General features: G+C 33.9%; 1 pseudogene; it reads right to left on the reverse strand.

Moving 5' to 3' along the window:
• Positions 1 to 2,477: 2,477 nt before the first annotated feature.
• Positions 2,478 to 3,921, reverse strand: LOC120153073 (annotated as a pseudogene).
• Between the last annotated feature and the right edge of the window lie 5,359 nt (positions 3,922 to 9,280).

Consider the following 9,280-nt stretch of genomic DNA (forward strand, 5'->3'; position numbering starts at 1 on the left):
GGTCCCCAAACATTATTAATATTTTATGTAGATACAAAGGAGCATAAATAGGGCTTTAAATATATTTATAACTCTAAAACATGAAATCTATCATGAGAGTGCTTCAAGCTCATACAACCTAATGCATTTCATCTAAATGACTTACACGTGGTATAGTTGAGTCAAAAGTAAGTTACATTGGATGCTAAGTTGTTGGAAACGTCAAAGACTCAACCCAAAGTAAGTTTTTTCTTCCCCTAGCTTTGGAGCCTTCTCCAACCTCTTGCACTAAACAAAACCAATTAAAAGGATTACTAACTGATGTTAGGGGTTAAAGAGGGTTGTAAAACACTTTCTAAGGCTAGAAATATCTGAAAAATAGATTGGAACCATCTAATTTCTTAAACCCTTCTAAAACTCATTTTTGAGAACTATGTTGAAATGAGTGGTTTGAGAGCTTACTTTTTCTCGGATATTTATGCTAAGAAATTAATATAGAGAAGAATGGTGTCGGTCCACAAGGATTCAGAAAATTCTAATTCTAATTCGATTTGATCTTGAACCAAGAAACCTATAAAATAAGTAAATTAAAAAGGAATGGGGATTTTAAAGTAAACAAGTAAAAAATTAAAATTAAACTAAGATGCAAACAATAAGGAAAATTGAGAAAAATAAATTGTAAAGGAATAATAAAGATAAGAAATACCCTCTAGCTTCGCTTCGCCTCAATCCGTCTCGATCACTGAAATATATTTTACTTCGAATACTTATCGATTACAGTCTACAAGGCTCAACCCTTGTAACTTGCTCTTCTCTCTTGTGAACTGATTCCAAAGCAAATCCTTGAAAATTAGCCATGTTTGGATTAATATCGATTATTGATATTAATGTCAATGCTGATTTTGAACTGGAAAAGCTCGTGCTCGGATTATGGCGTCTCGATGATAATCGAACCCGATCTTGATTTCCCTTAGCGGACCGCCGCTAAGATTGTTCTTAGGGAATTTAATTTGCTACAAGCCTACTCTCATATCCAATTATAGATCACAATATCGATCAAACCAATGTGCTCTATACACTCATTGGATTGAAGATATTGAGATGTTGAAGAAATGTATAATGCTATCCTTGTTTGCAGAAAAAACAAGAAAGAAATTTGAAGATGTTACATACCTTTTCGATTTTTAGTCAAGCATGATACGTGTAGAAAGAAAGAAGAGAAGAAAAATAATTTTATTGAAATAAACTGAAACAAAGAAAACCAGAACCAATTCTATACTAAATTCTAAACTTGTACATCTCTCAAGCACCCTAGGGGTATTATAGTCTTAAGTTAACATAATGAAATAAAATACTAATTATTAAAATATTCAAACTCTTAATTCTATCAAACTAAAAATTCTTATTAATAAATATTAAAAATACTAAATAAAAATTCTATGCAAACTAAATTCCTATAAAATAATAAAACATCAAATGTCTAAATTTAATTACAACTTTTAAATTCCTAACGAATTGTGGTTCACATTACTTTTCTTATTTGATTTTGCTACTTGGAATATTTAATCAGAGTTTGTGTTTGGATCGAACTTTGAATCTGATTGATGCTGGCTTTTCTCAAATAAATAGGAAAATATGTTTAATTTGCCTTTTAATTGTTATTTCTTGAAAATAGAGTCATGCACAGATTCGAATTAAAACAACCTAAATTAACACTATAAAAGGAGTTAACACGGATTAATTAATAGCAAAATATTAAGAAAATAAAACACTCTTCACCTTCTAAAAAGGATTCTTATAATTTTAAAAACATTTTAATTTTCGGGTCATAGTTTCAATTCTCAAAACCTTCAAAAATAAAATAAATTTTATGTAAGAGGTCATGAATTCAATTCCTATGACCTTAAAAAAAACCAGTTGAACTAACTATATACTAATGAAAAGATCAAAATAAAATGATATTGAAAATTTTAGAATTTATATAGAAGATTTTAAAGTTCAAAGATTAGTCTACAAAGATCATAATTTAAAGATTTGTTTAAAATAATTTAAAATTCAAAAATCAATTTAGAATGAGATTATTGTTCCAAATTACTTCTCCTCCGTTGATCTATTTTTGAGTAAATTAGATATAAAATCATCATTCAAAACTTATTTAATTGTTTTACTTGTAGTTTAAAGGTAAATTTAATTATTAATATTTTTTTGCCCTCCAGTTAAATATTAACATTTTGTTAACTTGTCATGTCATCAATTTAACTGAATGACGGTAGAATGACTATTTTATTATAAACTGAAAACGTAAGTAACTTTTTATTACAAATCGACAACGTCAGTCACAAACTTGTTACTTTTAAAATTCCAATGAAGAAAATGAAAATTTATTTAAACATTAACGACTATTTGCATAGTTTATTCTTAATTTATAGTATAGTTGTAATAAGTAACTTAAAAGTAAAATTTGGTGAAGCATCATGGACTTAAAGAAACCTGTTGGGTTACACGTTACAAGTTTGATAATGAATCGGGAAGCCAAGTATGGCCATCGATGAAATCAACCGAAATAAACGGTTTTGCCTCGGATTTAGTAAGCTCTCTAGCCCATGAAACTCTCCCACCAAAATCAGCACCAGGCCCCGAACACTTGTACTGTCCATAAAACACAGTCCTGCAATGTAAATCCAACATGTTTCATACACATTATTCTAATTCAACAAACTAATCAGCAGATAAATAAATAAAATTAAGAAGAGATCATTTACATTTCTCTATTTTGTCTCCCCAATCATACCATCCTCTCGGAGTGATGATCTTATCCATGTAAGTATAAACAAACACTACCCTAGAGAAAACGCCCCAAGCCCGGCCCAAGTAGAGTGCACCCGACCCGGTAACCTTACAGTTAACGAAAGAGAAGCCTGTTTCCTCAAGGAAGCTCTCCCTTTTCTGTGCTGTCAAGGCTCCATAGCTGTTGCTAACTGCATGTAAATGGCAGTCCTTGTAGAGGGAACGCCCGTTTCCAAATATGAAGTCTACCGAACCTTGGATGTAGCAGTCTTTGAAGTAGTGTCGACCAATGTGATCGTATAGAGTATCTTGCGCCCCGATGAACTTGCAACCGATAAAGGCGGCTGCATCGGCCGATATCCTCAGTGCCACAGCTTGCTTTCCTAATGCTCCTGATGGCGGTAATGGTGCTTTGTTCTACCGAACAACATTGGTGATTAACAGTAAGGAAAGTGATGAGATTGTAATATATATATATATATATAAAAGACAATGGCTGACCTTGAAGGTGATGTTCTTTGCAATGAAATATGGAGAATTAATGGCGAATGTCGCAGAACCATAGGTTCCAAGTGAATGGCCTGACTGACCCATCTTGTCAGCTGTGTCATCCCACTCGATGACTGTTTTGTCTGCACCGGCACCTACCAATTTAATGTAAGCCATTGTTGCAGGGACTTCAATCTTCTCTCTGTATTCGCCATCGGAATTCCGAATCAGAAATCTGTAAGAAAACAAAGCTATAAAGAACAACTCTATAAACAAACCTGTAAGTTCCTGCTCCAATGCAGATTACAACCCGGCATCGATTAATGATTGGAATAGAACGAATCGCCTTTCGCACCGAAGAAAACTCTACTAAACTTGGCTTCTTGTTCACATTTATGGTTAAGCAGGGCTTTAGTTTGTTCTTTGGTTTTCCAAAGAGAGATTGCTTGAGAAAGGACTTGTGTCTAACCCAGTTCAGATACTGTTTTTCAATCACCTCATATTGGCTAAGGCTGCTCGAGGTTACCAAGAAACTTGCTCCCCCCAAGAGTAAGATAAACATGAGTAGCCTCATTATCATATTGCTAAAAAGAATACAAAGTTTCAAACTTCCTGGGGAATATGTTAAAGCTTAAACTTTTGACATTTGGGTTGCTATTGAAGATTCAAAGACTTCATTTTTATGGGACTGGTTCAAAACCCAAAGAGGATGACGACATTTTAATTCAATATCTGCCATTCCTTTAGACCAAGCAGTGACTTTCAGAGGGTTCATTTTGTCTGCTCATGGTTTTCCAGGTCATTTACAAGGGAAACTCAATATTTAATCACTGAAAATACAGGTCATTTGTTAGGGTACTCCGTGATTTTATCATGTATGTGCTCACCCATCAATTTTCAGTCTCCATTGTCAATTTCAGCTTATTCCAAAATCCAGAAAACATTGAAAACACAGTAGAATTTGCTTTGATTTGATAAATCTGGGTAATGCTTGCAAGTTTTTGTAATGGGAATTTATTGGGGGGTTTCACTTTTCACAGCGGTTTGACATTTTGGGTTTGAAAGGAAAATGGTGCAGAAAGCGGACAAGATGAATAATGGTAGTGGACCATATCTAATTTCGCTTATTATTTCAAGAGTAAGCTAGCTTGCTAATATGCTAAAAGAAAGAACAAAGTAAACGTTATTGTTTTTGGGAAGAAGCGTGGAACAATATGACAAAAGGATGGGGTACTTATGCTGTGCGGCGTTTAAAAAACGGTTAAAAAATGATGTGATTGGTTAAAGAAGTGATCGGTTAAAATTTAGATAGGTTATGTTATATCATTTAACCGGAAATATTATCAAGCACAATAACATATTAGGTAGCGCTTATATAATGTAATAGGTAGTGCTTATATAATAAAATAGGCATTTAACCGGAAATATTATCAAGTACAATAACATATTAGGTAGCGCTTATATAATGTAATAGGTAGCGCTTATATTGACATATTTTCTCATAAAACCGGTAAATTTCAACCAGTTACATTATAAATTGACCTATTACATTATAATTATCGGTTTCGATGTTTTTGGGATCGATACAATTTTAAATGTATCGACACTTTATGCGTGCACCTGTTTGTGCTTTCATTTTGGAAAAAAAGTATCGACACATATTTAAAGAGTGTCGATACAAAATGTAGACATATTTGCTAATTAATCGATATATTTTTACCAGTTACATTGTAACCTGTTAATAATTATCGGTTTAATTGTATTTGGATCGATACTTTTTATAAATATATCGACAGTTTATGCGTACACCTCGTCTGGACAAGTGTATCGACACAAATTTAACAATTGTCGATACTTTATGTTGACCTATTTTCTCATATTTTTAGCTTTTATATTGTTATCGATCGATACATTTTCATAAAGTGTCGACACTTTTTAGGCGCTATAACTTCTTCTCTTTTAAGTTCAGAAAGTGTCGATACTTATATTAAATTATCGACACTTTCAACATATCCGGTAGCCTTTTACCGGTTTTGTCATTTTGAGACCGGTTTTATCATATTTTTACATGTTATATTGTTATGGATCGATACATTTTTTAAAAATATCGACACTTTTTAGGCGCTATAACTTCTTCTCTTTTAAATTCAGAAATTGTCGATACTTATATTAAATTATCGACACTTGCAACATATCTGATAGCGTTTTACCGGTTTTGTCATTTTGAGACCAGTTTTGTCATATTTTTACCTATAATATTGTTATAGATCGATACATTTTCATAAAGTATCGACACTTTTTAGGCGCTATAACTTCTTCTCTTTTAAATTCAGAAAGCATCGATACTTATATTAAATTATCGACACTTGCAACATATCCGGTAGCGTTTTACCGGTTTTATCATTTTGAGACAGGTTTTGTCATTTTTTTATCTGTAATATTGTTATGGATCGATACATTTTTTTAAAGTATCGACACTTTTTAGGCGCTATAACTTCTTCTCTTTTTATTTCAAGTGTCGATACTTATATTAAAGTATCGACACTGTTAATTTACCTATTACATTATAATTATTTATTTCGATGTTTTTTGGGTCGATGCTTTTGGAAAATGTATCGACACATATGTTTACATATGTATCAAAACAAATCTTTGTGTTTACTAATTTTGTCATTAAAAAAGTATATTTTAACCACCTACATTGTAATTTTACCTATTACTTTAAAGTTATTGAATGTTGTAGTTATTGTACATACTTGAATATGTCCTGCAAATTTAATGTTGTACCCACCCTTCAACTACCACTACCAATACCACATCCTATTGAAAGCACCACTGAACACATGTTGTTCAATGAACCTTTACTTACATCTCCATCAACTCCTGTTGGGACCACTGAAATTGCACAACAAAATTTTTTATCATGGATCATATTGATGCAGACAATGTTAAGCCAACCGATGAAAGCCATGAAGTACATAATGTTGATGAATCTGACATATTGGTTGGTAAGCTCTTCTCTTCACGTGAGCAAGCTTGGTACTTTTACAAGAGATTCGCACGGGAACATGGGTTTAGTGCACGTAAGGGAACAACATGGCTTGACGTGGAAAGGAATGTGAAGACACAAGAATTTTATTGTTCCAAAGAAGGGTTTCGAGTATCAAAAGTCAATATTATTGATCATCAACGTGCTCGTACGCCAGTCACAAGAACATGATGCAAGGCTAGAGTCATAGTTACAACAACAAATACAAACGATCAGTGGGTTATAAGTAAGTCTTATCAGAAACTTAATCATGCATTGTGTACACCTGCTATGATACCATTTATGCGTTCTAATAGAGTTGTAAGTAAGGCTGATATCGATGAGGCAACAACATTGAAAGAGGTCGGTGTTGGAACGTCACAAGTAATGAACTATTTAACGCAACAGGCATGGGGCTATCATAATGTTGGATTTACACATAAAAACCTCTACAATGCACTTCAAAGAGGTAAAGCAAAGGAAATCGTCGATGGGGATGTGAATGCGCTTATTGCTTACTTTGATTATAAGAAACATGATGATCCCGTAGTTTTTGTGACATACTCGGTAGATGAATCAAGGGCGTTGCATAATCTTATTTGGTCGGATTCTACATTGAGATCAGATTACATATGCTTCGGTGATGTAATTACGTTCTACACAATGTAAAAAGATAATTTGTATGGTCGACCAATTATTCCTATTGTCGGTATCAATCATCAGTATAACACAATTGTGTTTACTACTGCTATAATCGCTGACGAGACGTCCTAATCTTTCGAGTGGGTGCTACATAATTTTTTAGAAGCCATGACGAACAAATCGCCTATTTCAGTTGTCACCGATGGGGATAGGGCAATGCTGAGGGCTATCAAATCTGTTATCCCTAATGCTAAACACAGATTATGTTCTTGGCATCTTTCTCGCAATGCACAAGCTAACATTGGTGACCCAAAATTTACAATAACATTCTCAAAATGCATGGCTTCCTGGTGGACAACCGACGAATTTGATATTCAATGACGTTCAGTCGTTTCAGAATTCAATGTCGAAAATCATCCATGGGTGATTGAGAAGGGAAATACTCGACACTTATGGGCATAAGCATATCTAACCGGTTATTTCTTTGCTAATATTCGCTCAACACAAAGGTGTGAGTCTATGAATGCTTCACTCGCAATTGCACTGAAACACAAGAAGACTTATTTAGATATTGTTCGTGCAATTGAAGATGGAATTAGTAGAATGCGTCTGAACGAGTTGAAAGCGGATTACTTAAGTTCCAGATGAAGCCCTTCCAGATCACAAAACTGGTTGAATTTGAAAGTAATGCTTCTGAGATTTTCACACGCGAATCCTTTCATGCGTTCCAAGAAGAACTTTAACGGGAGACATTGTATCAGATTCAAGAAGAGATTCAGTCCTTATCAGATGAATATCAATATTTTTATTTGAAAAAGTACAAAGAAAAAAATAGGACATTTGAAATTAGTTTTAATTCTCGTACGAAAACCCTAAATTACTCATATAGAAAATTCAAGACCGTTGGACTTCCATGTCGCCATCAACTTCACATTTTGAAGCACTTGGATTACACATATTTGTCCGGGTCTTTGATTCAAAGTAGGAGGACTAAGGATGCGAAAGCTTTTGCACCCAATTTTGTTGATTTGAATATGCCTCCAGAAATAATGCAAATGGCAAGGTTTCCTTCTCTACGTGCAATAACAAGTATGTTATGCTACGCTGCATCAAAGACAGACGCGTCTTTCAAAACCGCAAGAGATGAGATGAAAAGACTAACAGAAGAATTTGAGAACTCGTTTAGTTTGAATGATTCAGTCAATCGGAGCAGTGTATTGAACAACGTTCGCGACCCTCAACAGAAATAACGCAAGCGAAAAGAAGTAGCAAAGAACAAGGTCGATAAGAAAATTAGGCGATGTGGGTTCTGCAACGGTGAGGTACATAACAAACTAACATTACCTCAAGTCAAGCTGGGTTTGAATACAAGCACGCAGTCTACTTCAACTGATTTTTTTGGAGATAGAATGGAATGATTATTCAGTCCAGCACATGATGTTAGAGACATTTGGAATAATGCAGAGAACGATCTCCATATATCATAAGTATCAACATGACTCCTACTGTGTATAAGAAACATGTACAACAACCTATTGTTATTGCTAACTTTTCTCATCTCATACATAATTACATTCACATTCAAATTGTCAGTACGTTAAGTATTGTAAACCACAACATTCAATCTATGACTTTTAACAATTTAACCGCAAACTTATTTTAATTCCACTTACAAAATCACCAGTTGCCCCTCTAGAACCGATCGTTTCCATCCGCCATCAACTTCAGATTATCCAGGTTAATCATGTTGACTGCATAGCCAATAAAACCTGGTGGTCCAAATGGTCAGCTAGGAATTGGTAAGGTAAGTTTCCTTTGGGGGTTTAGGGATTGAATCCCTCCAACGTAAGGAGTTCATGTTTGAAGATTACAACTATATTCGTATAAAATTAAAATCAATTCTTCAACAACTGAATACAACTATTTAATGTAATGTTCAATCATGTACTCCTTACTTTGTAGGGATTCAGTCCTTAAACCCTCAAAGAAAGCTTGTCTTACCAATTCCTATCTTACCATTTGGACCCTGAAAGGGTGTTTTATTGACTATACAGTCAACATGATTATGAACTTCCTTCATCATTTTGCATTCAGTCAGAATGTAGAGATTTGAAATTTGTAATCAATTAAAAGTTCTTAAAAACTTGAATCCAATTACCATTTCAAGAACAATTACATGAATACATTGATACTTACTGGTCGTTTTCGATTTTCTTCAATGTTGATACACTGGGGCTCTCTCCATTTGAAGGTCATCACTGTCGGAGTGGAAGAGTTCTCTACCTTTAGGGTTTTTCGATTTGAGTTTTGTATAAAAATAATGAAGGAAAAAAAACACGCGTAATTTGAAAAAGT

Source organism: Hibiscus syriacus, unplaced genomic scaffold, assembly GCF_006381635.1.
Source record: "Hibiscus syriacus cultivar Baekdansim isolate YM2019G1 unplaced genomic scaffold, ASM638163v2 tig00111098_pilon, whole genome shotgun sequence".
NCBI lineage: Eukaryota > Viridiplantae > Streptophyta > Magnoliopsida > Malvales > Malvaceae > Hibiscus > Hibiscus syriacus.